The sequence below is a fragment of the Mobula birostris genome, chromosome 28 (genome assembly GCF_030028105.1).
Source record: "Mobula birostris isolate sMobBir1 chromosome 28, sMobBir1.hap1, whole genome shotgun sequence".
Classification (NCBI taxonomy): domain Eukaryota; kingdom Metazoa; phylum Chordata; class Chondrichthyes; order Myliobatiformes; family Myliobatidae; genus Mobula; species Mobula birostris.
Genome location: NC_092397.1, coordinates 42,069,698 through 42,089,323, shown reverse-complemented (window position 1 = coordinate 42,089,323; position 19,626 = coordinate 42,069,698). Strand labels below are relative to the sequence as shown.

Here is a 19,626-nt window from a genome sequence, read left to right as displayed (position 1 = left end):
GCACTGTCAGAATAAATTGTACTTTGAACTATATGGTGATATATAAGTACTATAATAACAACTTGCCTTGGGTTTAACTTTTGACTTTGACAGTATTTTTCCCTGAGGCTCTTTTTTCACGGAGTGTTCAGTGATTCAGTTACAACGTGTTTTGCCCAAAATTACAAAAGATTATTCAGACAAAAATATACAAAATACAATACAAGAGTCAAATTAAAATATGAATATTACTGTCTATAACACACTCAATTTCCGTGGGGGTGGGGACATTGATCCCGGAAATCTTCCACTGTCCCCATTCTATTTACAATGTTCGCAAGTTTCCCAGTTGCTACAGTGATTGACAGCTCCCGCTGCCCCTCCGGCACGTGACACAATATGATTACGACACTGACGCGCTGACGTCACAGAGGGCCCTCCTTCACCGACGTCGTTTCCTGGGAAACGGCCCGGTGCGGGGCGGCCGCGGTAAATCCGGATGGACGGGACGGCTCTGCAGGGAAGTGGAGTCGGTCTCCACTTGTTGGGGTTTCGGCTTCACTGGGGATCCGCCTCTCCTCTTCCTGCCCGCGGAACAGTGAGTGTCTGTCAGCGCCTCACTGCACCGGCTCTCTGCCTCAGGTACAATACTTAAAACATATTTGCACAGTCACATGGATGGGAAAGGTTGAGAGGGATACGGGCCTAATGCAGGCAGATGGGCCGAGTTCAGCTCGACAACTTGGTCGGCGTGGATGAGTTGTACCGAAGGGACTGTTTCATTTCTGTATAGACCAGTGACTCTATTTTGGGAGGTTAAACCAGGGCAGCATGTACACAGTGAACGAGAGGTTCCGGGGAAGTTTTCCTGAACAGAGACTTTATGGGTTTCTGCCCCCCCCCCCCACACACCTCTGGCAGCTCATTCGGGATACCAGTTATTCTCTGTGTGAAATATTTACACTTCAGATCCCCTTCTCACTGTGACCTTAAAACTATTCCATTTAATTTTAAAAAGCCAGTCAGGATGTTCTCAATAGTCCCCCTGTAGAAACTTCTTACGATTTGGGGTCTACACCAAATTTCTTCAACAGTCTGAGGTGAAAGATGCGCTGTTGTGCCTTTTCCACCGCACAGCCGGTATGGACAGACTGCGTGAGATCCTCGGTGATGTTTATGCCGAGGAACTTAAAGCTGTTCACCCTCTCAACCCCAGATCCATTGATGTCAATAGGAGTTAGCCTGTCTCCATGCATCCTGTAGTTCACAACCAGCTGCTTTGTTTTTGCGATATTGTCGGAGAGGTTGTTTTCTTGACACCACTGTGTCAGGGTGATGACTTCTTCTCTGCAGGTTGCCTGATAATATTTGAAATTAGGCCAATCAGTGCAGTGTCGTTAGCAAATTTAATAAGCAGATTGGAACTGTGGGTGGCGACACAGTCATGGGAATATAGAGAGTAGAGAAGGGAGCTCAGTACACAGCCCTGAGGGGCACCTGTGTTGTGGGTTAGAGGGACAGCGGAGAGGGAGCCCACTCTTACCACCTGCCAGCAATCTGACAGGTAGTCCAGGATCCAGCTACAGAAGGCAGGATGAAGTCTGAGGTCTCTAAGCTTCTTGTTGAGGCTGCAGGGAATTATGGTGTTGAACGCTCAAGTGTAGCCCAAGAACAGCATTCTGACATAAGCATCCCTCTTCTCCAAGGACAATGTGCAGAGCTGTGACTATTACATCAGCCGTTGGTTGGTTGTGTCAGTAGGCGAATTGGGGGTCCCGTGTGGGTGTCAGCACACTGCAGATGTAGTCCTTGACCAACCTCTCAAAGCATTTACTGATTATTGAGGTGAGTGTGACAGGAGATTGTGGGATTGAGTTCAAGAGCTGTGAGGTAAAGCCCTTGGCCAGACCCCACTTGGAGTTCTTTGTTCAGTTCTGGTCACCTCACTACAGGAAGGATGTGAAGAGGAATGCAGAGGAGATTTACAAGGATGTTGCCTGGATTGGAGAACATGCCTAATGAGAATAGGTTGAGTGATCTTGGCCTTTTCTCCTTGGAGCAGTGGAGTATGAGAAGTGACCTGATAGAGGTGTATAAGATGACGAAGGGCATTGATCTTGTGGATAGCCAGACGTCCTTTCCCAGGGCTGAGCTGGCTAACACGAGTGGGCATAGTTTTAAGGTGCCTGGAAATAGGTACTGAGGGGTTGTTAGGGGTAAGTTTTTCACAAAGAGTGGTAGGTGTGTGGAATGCACTGTTGGCGATGGTGGTGGAAATGGATTAAATAGCATTTTTTAAGAGCCTCTTACATAGGTACGTGGAGCTTAGAAAAATAGAGGGTTATGCACTCGGGAATTCCTAGGCAGTTTCTGGAGTCGGTAACATGGTCGGCACAACATTGTGGGCCGAACGGCCTGTAATGTGCTGTAGATTTCTGTTTTCTATGAGTAAATAAATTACAGTAAATAATTTATATGTATATTAAATAGTAAAAATAGTGCAGAAATTGATATAGAATATATATATATATATTAAAAACGAGGTAGCGTCCAAAGCTTCAATGTCCATTGAGGAATCGGATAGCAGAGGGGCAGAAGCTTTTCCTGAATTGCTGAGTGCGCGCCATCAGGCTTTTGTACCTCCAACCTGATGGTAACAATGAGAAGATCCTGGAGGATTGGGGCCTTAATAATGGACGTCGCATCTCTGAGGCACCAGTCCTTGAAAATGTGTTGGATACTACAGAGGCTAGTGCCCAAGATGTAGCTGTCTAATCTTACAGCTTTCTGTAGATTCTTTCAGACCTCCCCGCTCCCCATACAAGACAGTGATGCAGGCTCTCAGAATGCTCTCTATGGTATGTCTTCGCAGTTATTGAGTGCTTTAAGTGACAAACCAAATCTCTTCGAACTCCTGATGAAATATATCTGCTGTCTTGCCGCCTTTATACTGTAGTTGCATCGGTATGTTGGGACCAGGTTAGATCCTCACAGATATTGATTTCCAGGAACTAGAAATTGCTCACCCTCTGCACTTACGATCCCTCCATGAGGATTGGTTCGTGTTCCCTCATCTTACCTTTCCTGAGGTCCACAATCAGCTGTTTTGTCTTACTGACATTGAGTGCAATGTTCTCACTGCAAAACCACAGCTGGTATATCTCATTCCTCTGTGCCCTCTCATCTCCATCTGAGCTTCTACCAACAGTGGTTGTATCATCAGCAAATTTGTAGCTGGTATTTGAGCTATGTCTAGCCTCACAGTCATGGGTATATAGGGAGCAGAGCAGTGGGCTAAGCACACACCCCTGAGGTGCCCCAGTGTTGATCATCAGCGAGGGGGAGATATTATCACCAATCCACACAGATTGTGGTCTCTCCGTTAGTAAGTCGAGGATTCATTTGCAGAGGGACCAGGTTCTGTAGCTTATTGATCAAGATTGTGGGAATGATGGTGTTAAACGCTGAGTTCTATTCAGTGAACAGCATCCTGACATAGGCTGCTCAGATTCACTACCCTTTACTAAGGAAATTACTCCATATCTTTGTTCTAACAGGATGTCCTAGTATTCTGAGGACGGTCCCTGTGGTTGTAAATGCCCCACTATCAGAAACATCCTCACCACGTCCACTCTATCTTGGCCTTTCAATATTTGATAGGTTTCAATGAGATCCCCTCTTTCTTCTAAACTCCAGTGAGTACAGACAGGCCCAGAGCCATCAAACATCCTCATGCATTAACCCTTTTATTGCTGAGATTACTCTTGTGAACCTCCTCTAGACCCTTTCCAATGCGAGCACATACTTTTTTAGATAAGGGGCCCAAAACAGTTCACAATACTCCAAGTGTGATCGGACCAATGCCTTATCAATCCTCAGCATTACATCCTTGCTTCTGTGCAGTAGTCCTCTTGAAATGAATGCTAACATTGCATTTGGCTTCCTTACCACTGACTCTACCAGCAAGTCTATCTTTTGAAAATCCTGCATATCTCAGACATACCTGACCCTGATACCCAGGAGGGGACACACCATCCTGGCATCTCTATTGCTGCCACAGAATCTCCTGCATGTCCCCTGTACTGTGAGAGTGCTGTCATTACTGCTCTGCTTGTCCTTTCCTCACGCAGGGCATCAGACCGGGCTGTCAGTACCACCGACCTGACGGGCTGCTGTGCTCTGGTTTGTCATCCTCTCAAGGATATCCAAAGGAGTGTACAGCCACAGGGAGACATTGCACTGTCTGTCCCTTCCTCTTTCCAGTCATGGTGGTCACTAAACTATCTTCAGCCTGACCTCAGGTGTGACCAACTCACTGAATCTCTGGTCTCAGCATCCTGGAAACTCTGGATCTGTCCATCTCCAGTTCAGTGTCCTTCACACGGTCAGTCAGGAGCTGCAGATGGTGCATTTCCCTGATGTGAAGTTGTCGGGGACACTGACTGACTCCCTGATCTCCCACATCTTGAGGTGGAGCTTGTCATTGCCATAAATGCCATTTCAACTACTCCAACAGGGAGAAGAATTCCAAAGAAAACCTCTGAAATCTGACTTCCTTTCTTTGGCTCATCTGCCATTTCTCTGTCCATATTTACAGCTGGTCTATATTCTGCCAAATCTTTTGGGAACCTTGCTCTGTATGCACAGCTCCACTAATTTCTGTGTCTCTGCAGACCGACAAATCAGCCCAGCTTCATTTTCATCCAGATCACTTCACAAAGAGCAGAGTTCCCAGCACTGATCCTTGTGGGGTACGACTATTCACAGGTCTCCAGTCAGAATCAGACCCCTCAACCATTACCTTCTGTGTTCTCTGACCAAGCTACACTTTGAACATATTCTTCCAAATATCTATTCAGCCCATGTGCTTTCTTGCTTTTGATCAAGGCCCTTGTTGAAAGCTTCACCAGAGTCCACATGTTCTATATCCACTACCCAGCCCCCAGCAATTGAATTTCTCACTTTAAAAATTCAACCAAGTTTGCATGACTTGACGTTGCCATGCAAAGAGATTTTGGCTACCCTGAATGTGTTTATGCTTTCTCAGATAGAAGTTGATCCTATCGTTAAAGATCATTTCCAAAAATATCCCTGCCACTAATGTAAAATTCGCCAGGGTATAGTTTCCTGTCTTGTCTCTATTGCAGTTCTTAAAAAGGGGAAGAATACTTGTCATTTTCCACTCTTCTGCATCCTGGCCTGTAATTAAAAGAGCATCAATTTTGAGTTTTGTTAAATTTTTGACCTGATTTTATCCCTCAACCGTCAGGTTTTAGAACTAAAGTTCAAAGTACATTTATTATCAAAGTATGTTTATATTCTACAAACCTGAGGTTCATTCCAAACAGGCTGCCATAAAACAAAGAAAGCCAAAAGAACCCACTAATAAAATAAGAAGACTGTCAAACACCCAATGTGCAGAGAGGAAAATAAATCATGCAAACAATAAATGCAAGCAAATACTGTATCATTTTGAACTGAAGTCCTCAGAGAGTCCGTCCATAGTCCAGCGTCTTAGTTCAGCGCAGAATGGAGCAGCGAGCTGAACTGGCTCGTCCCTGGCCTCGGGTCCATCACACTGACCATTTCAATTTGGCCTGGCACCAAAATCATCATCCATACACTGGGTTCAGTTGCTTCGATATGATCTGGGGCCTGATCCCCGCTGCCTCGATTTGGCCTGTACCTGACTTTTCCATTTGGGCCCGGCGTTTAAATCAACCGAACTTCGTGTCTTCCTCACTCTCAGTGATGGGTCCGCTGCCTCACCTCCGTTCTGCCACATCAAATTGTCTCCAAGTTCAAAGGGAAGTTACAGACTATTCACTTACTAGAAAAAGAGATTCACCAGTGTCACTTTAAACCAGAACCAGTGGAGATAACTCCATTTAACTTCACTTAACTCATCACTGAACTGTTTTCCACAATCTATGGACTCACTTTCACGACTTCTGTATCTTATGTTCTCTATTTATTTCTCATTTCTTTATGATTATTATTATTTTCTCTCTGGTGTTGTCGTTTTGCACATTGGTTATTTGGTTATCGGGTTGGGTGCAGTCTTTCATTGATTATGTTGTGGTTGTTGGATTAACTGAGTAAGACCATAAGACGTAGCAGCAGAATTAGGCCATTTGGCCCATCGAGTCTGCCCCACCATTCAATCATGGCTGACCCTTGTTCCTCCTCCTCAGCCTCACTCCTCGGCCTTTTCCCCGAAGCCTTTGATGCCCCATCCAATCAAGAAACTATCAAACTCTGCCTTAAATACACCCAACGACCTGGCCCCCACAGCTGCCCCTGGTAATAAATTCTACAAATTCACCACACTCTGGCTAAAGAAATTTCTCTGCATCTCTGTTTTAAATGGGATGCCCTCTACCCTGAGGCTGTGCCCACTTGTCTTAGACTCCCTCACCATGGGAAATGGAAAACATCTTTTCCACATCTACTCTGTCTAGGCCTTTCAACATTTGAAAGGTTTGAATGAGATCCCCTCTCATCCTTCTAAATTCCAGTGTGTACAGACCCAGAGCTTTCAAACATTCCTCGTAGGATAATACTCTCAATCCTGGAATCATCCTTATGAACCTCCTCTGAACCCTCCCCAATACCACTACATCTTTTCCTAGATGAGGAGCCCAAAATTGTTCACTGTACTCAAGGTGAGGCCTCACCAGTGCCTTATAAAGCCTCAGCATCACATCCCTGGTCTTATATTTGAGACCTCTTGAAATGAATGTTAATATCGTATTTGTCTTCCTCACCACCAACTCTACCTGCAAGTTAACCTTAAGGTTGTTCTGCACGAGGACTGCCAATTCCCTTTGCATCTCAGATTTTTGGATTTTCTGCCCATTTAGAAAAAGTCTGCACATTTATTTCTACTACCAAAGAGCATGACCATGCATTTTCTGACATTGTATTTCATTCTCTACTCTCCTGTCCATCTCCTGATCTGTCTAAGTCCTTCTGCAGCTGACCCATTTCCTCAATACTACCTGCCCCTCCACCAGTCTTCATATCATCTGTAAACTTGACAACAAAGCCATCTATTTCATCATCTATGTCATTGATATACAGTATAAAAAGAAGTGGTCGTAACAGCAACCCCTGCAGAACACCACTACTTACTGACAACTGACCAGAAATGGATCCTTTTATTACCACTCACTGCCTTCTACCAATCAGTCAATGCTTGTAATTTTCCTGTAACACCATGGGTTCGTAACATGGTAAGCAGCCTCATATGTGGCACCCTGTCAATGGCCAAATATACAACATGGACTGCATCCCCTTTATCTATCCCACATGTAATCATCTAAAAGATTTCCAACAGAATCAAGAACTGGAGAGCATTGGTTTCTGATGAGATTTAATAGGGACCTGAAGGGCAACTTTTCCACATACAGACTGGTCAGTAAACGGAATGAGCTGCTAGGGGGAGTGGTTGAGTCAGGTACATTAAAAGGCACTTGGGCAGGTAGATGGAAAGGAAAGGTTTTTAAGGATATGGGCCAAATGGAGGGAAATGGGACAAGGAGGGAGGACAACCTTGTTCCAGTTGGTGGTGTAGAGGGGGTTACAGACCGCGAGCTCAGATGGAAACTTTGGTCATCGTGGACCATTTGAGCTGAAGGTCTTGTTTCTGTGCTGTGTGAATCTGACTGTAAACCCTGTTGACTTAGTGCAACAACATTAAACTTCTCTAAATGACATTATTTCTTCATAGATTATAGACTCCAGTACCTGAAGTGAAGTTAACTGGGCTACAGTTACCTGCTTTTCATCTTCCACCCTTCTTCAACAATGGTTTTCAACTCCACTGGGAACTTTCTGTAACAGTGAGTTTTGACAGACTTCAATGTCTCTACTTTCTCTCCAGATTTCCTGTGAAGCCTCCAGTGCAGGTCATTGGGACCAAGTAATGTTTGCTTTTAGTCCCATTAGTTTTTTCCCTCGTGATGGTGATTGTTACACATTATGGCACAATGTCGAAATGTCTCCATGAGATATCTGTGGGATGTTTGCTGTGCCCCCACTGAGAACACTAATGCAAATTACTGGAGTTAACCTCTCTGCTTTTTCCTCGTTAGTTTTAGATTTTGTCTCAGCACTGGTTCCTGGAAAAATCCTGATCCTCTTGTCTGCCTCCTTTGACCACAGAATGTTCTTTGCTCTCTGTGATCCCTCTATCTAATCAGGATCAATGTCTACTGAGTGTTACGAACACTCTCTCCTTAAATATCTGCCACTGCTCATTACTGACCTGTCCCTGAGCCTATTTACCCCATCTGCCCCAGACAACTCCACTGTCACATCTCTGTAATTGTCTTTATTTAGGTTGAGGACACTGGTTCTGACCTGGTGTTCACCCTCAATCTGTGGTCTGGAGTTCTCCCACCTTGTCGTCACTTCTTCAGGGATCCTTCACCACAAGATCTCTCTGTAATCCCACCTCATTACACAGATTACATCTGAAGTGGCCTGTTCATGGGTAAGATACTGCTGTAAAAAACTGTCTCTGACCATTCCACAAATTCCTCTTCCACTGTACCAGTTTGATTAGCTTAATCAATACACAGACTGAAGCAAACTTACAGAAAATGCTGGAGAAACTTAGCAAACAGTCAACATTTTGGGCTGAGAACCTTCATCAGGATTAGAAAGAAAGGGACAAAAGCCAGAATAAGGTGGTGGGGGAGGACAAGTGAGGGGTGGGGAACATGTGGTTTGTGATGATGATCTGAGGAGCTGGGTGATAGGCAGAAAAGACAAAGAGATGAAGAGAAAGAAATCCAATAGGTGAGAATGTTGGACTATGGGATGACACAGAGGAGGTGGAGAACAAGAGAGACTTGATGGGCAGGTCATGAGGGTGCATGAGGAGAGGTGAAGGGGTTAAATGGCCATCAGAATGGGGGAAATGTCAGAAGAAAAGTAGTAGTTCGGTGGGGTGGGTGGAAACAGGAGGTAGTGATTTCTTGAATTTGGAGAAATCAATGTTTATGCCATCGATATTGGAGGCTGCACAGTCAGAATATGAGGATTTGCTCGTCCAACCTGTACTCAGCCTCATTGTAGCAGGAGAGGAGGGCGTGTACAGACATGTTGGTGATGGCCCTCCGCTGGTCAGGGTCGACCATGGATATTGCACCCGTGTTTCGGAGTCGATATGTAAGTCAGGGAAGTGCAGTTGCCCATGCAGGGGCCCCTGCTCTCCACACAGCTGATGAATCCAAAGCAACGGCAGAGACCGATGCAGTCAGGCACCAGCGGTGTTGCAGGATTGCCAGTCTGCATTGAACACAGGACTGACAGGGAATCCAGCTCCGGATTGTTCCTCAGGGTTTACTCCTGAAGCCTTCCCCATGAATGGGTTTAGCCACAGGCCAGTGGAGGTTTGAGATCAGAATTTTTCTTCCACTTGATCTGCCAAGTATGCCTGAGGAGTCCCATCTGCCCATAGTGGTTGGTTATATGACGCCAGTAAACGCATTTGCACCTTCCTCTGTCACTAGAAACAGTTCATCGGGTGTAGTAGCTAAGCCAGATGTAAAACCCAGGAGCTGGACTTGATTGACAGAGGCAATTTGAGGCGCACACCATTGTCAGCATTTAATGGGAAGAGGGAGCTTGTCCCATTACCACCCCACCACCGGTTAAGACAGCTGAAAGAGATGAATACTTATCCATCAATTATTTTGTGTTTTATATTTGTAATTAATTTAGATCCCTTTGTAAAGATCTTCTCATTTCGACTCCACAGTGTCTTTTCTGATCATCAGTGTTTTTAACTAAATCCACTATGATTCAACATTGTAAAACAATAAAACATGAAAACAACCAATGAGATTAAATACTTCTTTTAGGCACTGTATCCACCCCTCACCAGCACATTATGAACAAATCCACCATGCTCCTTTCCATTTTCCCATGGAACACTGAACATGATGGAAAGTCGAATTCCCAGTCCCAGTCTCTGTAACTATGTCCCTGCAATAATGTTGAGAATTTATAAAATACTGGTGACGTCTCCCTGGAGTATTGTGAGCGGTTTTGGGCCCTTTATTTTCGGAAGGATGTGCTGAAACTGGATGGGTTTCGAAGGACGTTCTCGATACTCATTTCAGGATTAAACAGCTTGTCATATGAAGAGTGTTTAATGGCTCTGGGCCTGTATTCACTGGAATTTCAAATGGTGAAAGGCCTTGATAAATTGGATGTGCAGAGGATGGGAGTATCTGAGACCAGAGGACACAGGCTCAGAATAGAGGAGGATCCTTGTAGAATGTGGAGATGAGGAATTTCTTGAACATAGAGTGGTGAATCTGTGGAATTCATTGCCACAGGCAGCTATTGATCCAAGAGTTTGTGTATATTTAAGGTAGAGATTGATAGATTCTTGATTGGTCAGAGCATGAAGGGACACATGGGGAATGCAGGAGATTGGGGCTGAGAGGTAAAATGGATCAGCCACAATGAAATGTTGGAGCAGACTTGATGGGCCAAATGGTCTAGTTCTACTCCTATATCTTATAGTCTGTATCACCACCTCACAAACCTCGAACAACTTTGTCAAGCATGATCTGCCCACACAAAACCATGCTGATTGTCCCTAAGCAGGCCATGCCTTTCCAAATGTGCATAAATCCTGTACCTCAATATCCTCCCCAGTAGCTTCTCTACTACTGAAATGAGGCTGCCCTGCCTATAGAAACACAGAAAACCTACAGCATAATACAGGCCCTTCAGCCCACAAAGCTGAACCGAACATGTCCTCACCTTTGAATTACCTAGGCTTACCCATAAACCTCTATTTTTCTAAGCTCCAGGTATCCATCCAGGAGTCTCTTAAAAGACCCTATCGTTTCCGCCTCGACCACGCCGCCAGAAGCCAAGTCATCGCACTCCCACTCTCTGCTTTTAAAACAAAAAATCTCCTCTGTACCTACTTCCAAGCACCTTAAAACTATGCCCTCTCATGCTAGCCATTTCAGCCCTGGGGAAAAGCCTCTGAATGTCCACACGATCAACGCTTCTCATTATCTTGTGCACACCTATCAGGTCACCTCTCATCCTCCGTCACTCCAAGGAGAAAGGGCCGAGTTCACTTAACCTATTCTCATAAGGCATGCACCCCAATCCAGGCAACATCCTTGTAAATCTTCTCTGCACCCTTTCTGTGATTACCACGTCCTTCCTGTAGTGAAGCAACCAGAATTGAGCACAGTATCTAAGTGGGGTCTGACCAGGGTCCTATACAGCTGCACCGTTACCTCTCGGCTCTTAAACTCAATCCCACAGTTGATGAAGGTCAATTCACTAGGTGCCATCTTAACCAGGGTCAACCTGCGTAGCAGCTTTGAGTGTCCTTTGGGCTCAGACCCCAAGATCCCTCTGATCCTCCACTCTGCCAAGAGTCTTACCATTAATGCTATATTCTGACATCATTTTTGACCTACCTCACTGAACCACCTCACACTTAATCTGGGTTGAACTCCATCTGCCCAGTTTTGTATCCTACCAATGTCCCGCTGTCACTTCTGACAGCCCTCCACACTATCCACAACACCTCCAACCTTTGTGTCATCAGCAAATTTATTAACCCATTCCTCCACTTCCTCACTCAGGTCATTTATAAACATCATGAGCAATAGGGGTCCCAGAACAGATCCCTGAGACACACCACTGGTCACCGACCTCCATGCAGAATATGACCTATCTACAACCACTCTTTGCCTTCTGTGGGCAAGCCCATTCTGGATCCACAAAGGAATGTCCCCTTGGATCCCATGCCCCCTTACTTTCTCAATAAGCCTTGCATGGGGTACCTTTTCAAATGCCTTACTGAAATCCATATACACTCCATCTACTGCTCTACTTTCATCATGTGTTTAGTGAAATCCTCAAAAAATTTAATCAGGCTGGTAAGGCATGACCTGCCTTTGACAAAGCCATGCTGACTATTCCTAATCATATTATGCCTCTCCAAATTTTTATAAATCCTGCCTCTCAGAATCTTCTCCATCAACTTACCAACCACTGAAGTAAGACTCACTGGTCTATAGTTTCCTGGGCTATCTCTACTCCCTTTCTTGAATAAGGGAACAATGTACACAACCCTCCAATCCTCCGGAACCTCTTCCGTCATTATTGATGATGCAAAGATCATCGCCAGAGGCTCAGCAATCTCCTCTCTCACTTCCAACTGTAGCCAGCAGTACTTCCTGTCTGGTCCCAGTGACTTATCCAACTTGATGCTTTCCAAAAGCTCCAGTACATCCTTAATATCTATATGCTCAAGCTTTTCAGTCGCCAGCAAGTTGTCCCTACAATCGCCAGGATCATTTTCCATAGTGATTACTGAAGTCTTATCCTATTGCTCTTCACATACTTGTAGAATGCCTTGGGGTTTTCCTTCATCCTGTCTGCCAAGGCCTTCGCATGGCACCTTCTGGCTCTCCTAATTTTATTCTTAAGCTCCTTCCTGCTAGCCTTATAGTCTTCTAGATTCTTATCATTACCTAGTTTTTTTGAACCGTTCGTAAGCTGTTCTTTTCTTCTTGACTAGATTTACATCCATCTTTGTACACGACGGTTCCTGTACCCTACCGTCCTTTCCGTGTCTCATTGGAACGTACCTATGCAGAACCCCGCACAAATATCCCCTGAGGATTTGCCACATTTCTTCCATACGTTTCTCCGAGAACATCTGTTTCCAATTTATGCTTCCAAGTTCCTGCCTAATAGCCTCATGTTTCCCCTTACTCCAATTAAATGTTTTCCTAACTTGTCTGTCCCTATTCCTCTCCTATACTATGGTAAAGGAGATAGAATTGTGATCACTATCTCCAAAATGCTCTCCCACTGAGAGACCTGACACCTGACCAGGTTTATTTCCCAATACCAGATCAAGCACAGCCTCTTCTCTTGTAGGCTTCTCTACATATTGTATCAAGAAACCTTCCTGAACACACCTAACAAACTCCACCCCATCAAAACTCCTCACTCGAGGGAGATGCCATTCAATATTTGGGGAAATTAAAATCTCCCACCACAACAACTCTGTTATTGTTACACCTTTGCAGAATCTGTCTCCCTATCTGCTCCTCGATGTCCCTGTTACTATTGGGTGGTCTGTAAAAAACACCCTGTGGAGTTATTGACCCCTTCCTATTCTGAACTTCCACCCACAGACACTCCGTGGACAACCTCTCCATGACTTCCTCCTTTTCTGCAGCTGTGACACTACCCCTGATCAACAGTGTCATGCCCCACACCTGTTTTGCCTCCCTCCCTGTCCTTTCTGAAACATCTAAAGCCTGGCACTTGAAGTAGCCATTCCTGCCCCTGCACATCCAAGTCTCTGTAGTGGCCACAACGTTATAGCTCCAAGTGCTGATCCACGCTCTAAGCTCATCCACTTTGTTCATAATACTCCTTGCATTAAAATAGACACATCTCAAACACCAGCAATTCTAGTTTCAACTCTCCCCAGTAGCCTTAGCAAACCTCCATGCTAGGATATTGGACTCCTTTCATACAGGTTCTCCTCTGGCTGTTCTCCTTCCCACTTCAGGATATCGTGGACGCGATCAGAAACATCCCGGACCCTGACACCTGGGAGGCAAAATAACTACCTGCGTTTCTTTCCTGCATCCACAGAATCACCTGTCTGACCTCCTAACTATAGGGTCCCCTATCACTGCTGCCATCCCTGTCCTTTCCCTGTCCTTCTGAGCCACAAGGCTAGACTCTGTGACAGAGACGTGGCCACTGTTGTTTCCCCCAGCTAGGTTGTTCCCCCTCCCCCAGCAGTACTCAAACAGGAGTACTTATTGTTATGTGTGACAGCCATGGGGTACTCTCTAGCATCTGCCTCTTGCCCTTCCCTCTCCAGACTGTTACCCATTTATCTGTCTCCTCAGGCCCTGGAGTGACTACCTACCTATAGCTCCTCTCTATCACCGTCTCACTTTCCCTGACCAGACGGAGGTCATCGAGCTGCACCTCCAGTTCCCTAACATGGTCCCTAAGGAGCTGCAGCTCCTGGATTCTTGTTACTTCCCTTGTTGATCAGAGCTCTAACATTTGCTACACCCCAGTCCTATGGGACCTCACATGTTGTGATCGAGGACACATAGATCCTTGTCAAATCCCCAGCAATCTTCCTTCACTATTGTAGGATAAGTGCCTTCAGGCCCTGGAGTCTTATCCATCTTATTGCTTTTCAGACATTCCAGCACAACCGCCTCCTTAATTTCAACACATCTCTGCATATTAACATGTCCCACTCTGTTTTCATTGCCATTCAATTCCTTCTCCTCGGTAAATACGGACACAACGTACTCATTCAGTACCTCAGCCACTTGGTCTGACTTCAATCACATCATTCCTCCTTTAATCTTGAGTCAAGCTTTCCATTCTCTGGTTATCCTCGTCTTATTAATACAAATCAAAAAGCCTTGGGATTATCTTTGGTCCCACATTATAAGGACAGTTTGCGGCCCCTTTTGGCCTTTCCTATCACCTGCATTTCCCTGTTATCTTTATATTCCAAAGGTACCCAGTCTGACTTTAGCTTCATAAACCTTCCATATCCTTTTGACTAAATTTAGGATCTCTCTGCTTGTCTGAAGATCCCTTACTTAACATCTGTCTCACTCCTCACCAGAACATGCTCATCTTGAACTCAGAGTTGCTGGTCTCTAACTGTCTGACAGTGGCTGCTCCCAATCAATGCCCCTTGGCTTCTGTCTTACTCTGTCCTGACTTGTCCTCCTGCAATTTAGTACCTTTATAAAAGATCTACTTTTATTTTAACTTGTAACTAAGAAAAAAAAGTTGTGATCACTGTTCCCAAAATGTTCACTGACTCTTAGCTGTCACCTGGCCTTGCTCATTTCCAAAAACGAATTCCCATCTGTTCTCACCTCTGGTTGGGCCCCGTACATAATGCTTCAAAGACTTGTCGGATTCACAGAAGAAATTTTGCACATCTAAGAATTAAGCAAGTCCCAGTCAATTCTAGGGAAGATAAAGTCCCCCCACTGGTTATTGTGGGGCCAATACAAACATCCCAACAGTGTAACTGCAGATTGCCTCTGAAAATGAACCTTCCAGTTTGCTGTGAAAATCCCAGTGAGGTAACCTCTGCATTTTTAACCCCGACTCACATGTAAAACAATCAAACCCAGGAATGTTGAGCTGCCAGCCCTGTCCGTCCGACAACATAAAACTCCTAATGTTGAAATAAACTCATTTCAGCCCATCAGTTCCACCATGTTTATTAGCCTGACATTGGCTCTCGTTCTTTTCAGACTGTCTTGTCATACATACATTCTCCCACTTGCTACTCTAGTTCAAACTCTGCCAAGTGACACCATCAAACCTCCTGGTGAAGATATTGGTTCCCCTCCTGTTCAGATGCAAATGACCCTGTTTGTCCCGGTCTCCCACCTGACTGGAAGGTGCCCATTGATCCATAAATCTGAAGACCTTCCTCCTGCTCAGTTCCTCAGCAACATCTTAAACTGCACGAAATATCGATTTCTCACCACACTAGCACATGGTTTAGGTCACAATTCCGAGATTACAATCCTAGAAGTCCTGCTTTTTTAACCCAAAATTCCCTAAAATCACTATGTAGGACCTAATTCCTACTCGTTTAAACCCTTCCGTGTAGCTCGAGGAAACCTCCCCAAAACATATTGTCTCCTCTCCTCCTTGGGCCCGTCTTCCCTTCATTTCGAGAGTCCAACGATCCTTGTACCTGAAACCCCCACCTACCTCACACCAGCACCTCAGCCACACCGCGGTCTATATATCTGGTTATGTATCCTGTTCCTTTATGTGACCGGTCTTTCATTTTCCTGGCGACCCAGAGGAACAATTGTCCTAATGAATCAACCCTCTCATCACTGGAAGTGACTGCACCCTCGCCCACCAACTGCTGTGAGTGAGGGCGCTCGCACTGGTCATGGGGCCGGGAGGGACAGACCGAGATCCTCGGGGATTTGCGGAATGGAAAAGCACTTCCTATAATTTAAAACAGGAGAATCGGCAAATTCCCAGAAATCCTCCAGTATGTACGTGGTGTGTGAGGGAGTTTTGTTTTCGCTGGAGCGCTTTGTGTCGGGTGAATCGTTGGAAATTGGCGGTTGTGGTAAAGTGAAGGCGGAGCTGGACGATGAGAGGCCGCTCTCGGCTCTGTCCGTCACTCTGACTCTGCCTCCTCCCCTCCCCGCCTCTGTCTCTCTGCGCGTTTCTCGGGCAGGTCGGGGCGCTGTGTATAAAAGGAGACAGCAGCAGTCAGTTTGTCAGTGAGCAGCGACCTGAGTGAAGCAGCATCATGTCTGGCAGAAGGAAAGGAGGCTAAGGACTGGGCAAAGGCGGAGCCAAGCGGCACCGTAAAGTGCTCCGTGATTATATCCAGGGTATCACCAAACCGGCCATCCGCTGTCTGGCTCGCCGTGGCGGCGTCAAGCGGATCTCGGGTCTGATCTACGAGGAGATCCGCGGGGTGCTGAAGGTTTTCCTGGAGAATGTGATCCGGGATGAGGTCACCTACACGGAACACGCCAAGCGCAAGACGGTCGCTGCCATGGATGTGGTGTACGCTCTGAAACGCCAGGGCCGCACTCTCTATGGCTTCGGCGGCTGAAAAACTCCCACTTCCTCCCGAGCACAACACAAAGGCTCTTCTAAGAGCCACCCACCGCCTCACAGACGGAGCCCTATCTACAACATTTTAATTATTTTTTTTTAATCGATATATTCAGCTGAGTTATATTTGCAACAGATTAATCGGTTCCGCTTGAAATCTACCTGTGAACCTGCCTTTCCAGTCCGTGATTACGACTAAACCTCTGAATGCATTGAGGTCGATCTTAGCAACACACATAAGAGTTGCTGGTGAACGCAGCAGGCCAGGCAGCATCTCTAGGAAGAGGTGCAGTCGACGTTTCAGGCCGAGACCCTTCGTCAGGACGTTTTATCCGTCTCTGACAGAAATCAGTTCACTCGTTTAGAGAAACGATTCCGTAATTATGCATTTAAATCTTAACTGAGGGAATTGAATATTACATTTATTAATTGAAAATCCTTCTCACAATCAGACTGAATGAGAAATGAAGCGAAAGGCGGCGGCACAGAGCAATTTAAAGGCAGCGAGCGGACGGGGCGGAGACATCCTGCTGTCAGCTCCCGGGGACTTCATTTTTCTGTGTTTCTCTCTTGTCAAAAACTCTCCGATTCCAATTAAAATCGGACGCTCCGGAAACTCGGACTGGTCCTTATCCGTCACTGAGGCCGGAAAGTTCGCTGGAAAGAAAGTTTATTCAAGATTAAAGGCAGCTCTTTCTATTTTAATTCATTTCATTATGCGCTGCCCGCGATCTCTCTCCCGATCGCTGACCTGTTCTTTGCTTTTGGACTGAAATATTAAAAGTAACGAAAACTTTGCGGTTTATTCCAGCTTCGGGACTGAGCGGGAGAGTGATGCGATTCCGTAACAGAGAATTTTTTTCATTTTGTACATGAGACGCTGAAAAATCCGACGATATGTTCGGAGCCACAAACACGGCGACTCCAGTCTAAGCCTCCCGCCCCTTTAACACACTCTCTCTGACACGACGCTGGCTGAAATCAGCAAGTCGGGCAGCACAATGGGAGGAATAAACAGTCGACATTTCGGGCTGAGACCTTTCATCAGGACTCTGGTGTTAGATGCTGCCTGACTTGCTGGGTTCCTCCAGCATTTTGGCCGTCAAAATAAAACGACAGCTTCCATGTCATATAACACTGATAAATCTGATTCTGATTCCAAGGAATAAAGGACAAAGGACCTTGTCTGGCCAAATTCTCTGTGTAACTGAGAACCTCAGGTCCGGGAAACATCCTTGGAAATCTTTTCTACACTCTCCCCAGTTTAACCCCGTTTCCTATAACGGTGACAAGAGCTGTACACAAATCGGCAAGTGAGGCCTCCAGTCACTTACACAACTGTATCAAAATGTCCCATCTAATATACTCAATCTCCTGACGAACGAAGACCAGCATGTTAAACCGCATTCTTCATCACCCAGTCTACCAGTGATATCTCTTTCAATGAACTGTGTGTGCACTTTACCCCTAAATCTCTCCAGTCCATTCCACTCCCTAATGACCGATCGTTCACAGTGTAACTTCTACACTGGTTTGACATTCCAATATGCACCGCCTCACACTTATCTGTATTGAAATAAATTTGCCACGCTGTGGCCCTCTTCCCGAAATGATCACGGTCCCCCTGTAATCTGCGATAATCTTCTTCGCTATCAAGAACGTGTGTTAATTTGGTGATCGTATGTAAATCAAATATATAAATAACGAATGCCGAGGCTCTCAACTCTGGCCCCTGCGGCTCACCGCTAATCACCAGCCTCCATTCTGTGAAACAACCTTCAAGCACAACCTTCTTCTTCCTACCACCAAGACAACTTTGAATCCAGCTGACTCGCTCACCCTAGATAAAATGGGGCCTAACCTTCCAGACCAGGCTGCCATGTGAGACTTTCTCCAAAGTCCATATAATATCACATCTACCTTTTTACCCTCCTGCATCTTGAAAAACTCAGAGATTCTCCAACCACAACTCCCTGTGCACAAAGCCCTTATGACACCTAATTCGCTATTCAAATGCTGGTACATCGTGACTCAGAATCCTCTCCAGTAGCTTCCCCACTACTGATGTCAGACTGACCTGCATGCAGTTCCCGGCTTGTCCTTGCAAATAATGGAACATTCGCCTCTTTCCATTCTCCAGGACTTTCATCAGTCGTCTGAGGTTTTTCACCTCAACCTCCCATGAAGTAATTGCTCAGGTCCGGACGATTTATCCCCCACCTAATGCATTGTATGGCCCTCCATTCTCTGCACATCCACGTACCTATCTGGGAGACTCTTGGATGCCTGTATTGTTCATCGGGCAAGGTGGTGCTGGTGATACACGGAGACATCGTGAGGGCAGCTCACAAAACATGTAGATACACTTCTTCTGAACTACTATCACTGCAAACTGCAGCCTGTAATTTCCATTTAAAAACATGTACTTATAAACCATTTGAAGAAACGAGCAATTTTATGAGCTCTTTGTTGTCTCTGCAAACTTGACTCTTAGAAATGCAGGTATGGCACCTTGAAGTTCGAAGTTCAAATTCCCAAGTAAATGTTTTATCAAAATACTGTACATATATGTCCCCATGTACAAACCTGACATTTGTTTTCCTGTGGGCATAGTCAGTCAATCCAAGAAAGATAACAGAATCAATGAAAGACTGCACCCAACGAGATGGACAATCAACCAATGTGCAAAGACAACAAACTGTGCAAATACCAAAGGAAAAAATCAGAAATAATAATAATAACTTAAAAAGGAATAAACATCAAGAACATGAGATGAAAAGTCAGTGAAAGCAATTCCATAGATAGTGGGAACAGTTCAATGTTGGGACAAGTAAAGTTGAGTGAAGTTATCCCAACATATTCACATGCCTTTTGTACACTGGCCATGATCAGTGAATGTGGTTAGTATCTGAATCAAAATCAAGTTTATTAATATGAATATATGTCATGAACTTTGTTGGCTTGCTACAGCAGTACACT

General features: G+C 45.3%; 1 long non-coding RNA gene across 1 annotated transcript; it reads left to right on the top strand.

The window, feature by feature from the left end:
• The first annotated feature begins 451 nt into the window (after nt 1–451).
• Nucleotides 452–19,105, top strand: LOC140189247 (uncharacterized). The gene is made up of 3 exons (XR_011883480.1): nt 452–621; nt 7,712–7,823; nt 18,788–19,105. It is a non-coding gene; the product is annotated as an uncharacterized lncRNA (long non-coding RNA).
• Nucleotides 19,106–19,626: the final 521 nt, after the last annotated feature.